Source organism: Triticum dicoccoides, chromosome 2B (genome assembly GCF_002162155.2).
Source record: "Triticum dicoccoides isolate Atlit2015 ecotype Zavitan chromosome 2B, WEW_v2.0, whole genome shotgun sequence".
Taxonomy (NCBI): domain Eukaryota; kingdom Viridiplantae; phylum Streptophyta; class Magnoliopsida; order Poales; family Poaceae; genus Triticum; species Triticum dicoccoides.
Window position 1 is genome coordinate 135843292 of NC_041383.1, and position 363 is coordinate 135843654.

The window sequence follows — 363 nt, forward strand, 5'->3', positions numbered from 1 at the left end:
CACACGCAGTACATTTCAGAAGTCCAACTATGTCTACATAGGCAGTACAACCATGTATGAACACTAGTTTCAAGAATGTTGGAAATTTAAAAATCAGAAGTTCAACCATGCATACCAAGGCAGTAATCAAACATGTATCTCAGAAGTCCAACTATGTCTACGTAGGCAGTACAACCATGTATGAACACTAGTTTCAAGAATGTTGGAAATTTAAAAAGCAGAAGTTCAACCATGCATACCAAGGCAGTAATCAAACATGTATCTCAGAAGTCCAACTATGTCTACATAGGCAGTACAACCATGTATGAACACTAGTTTCAAGAATGTTGGAAATTTAAAAAGTAGAAGTTCAACCATGCATAC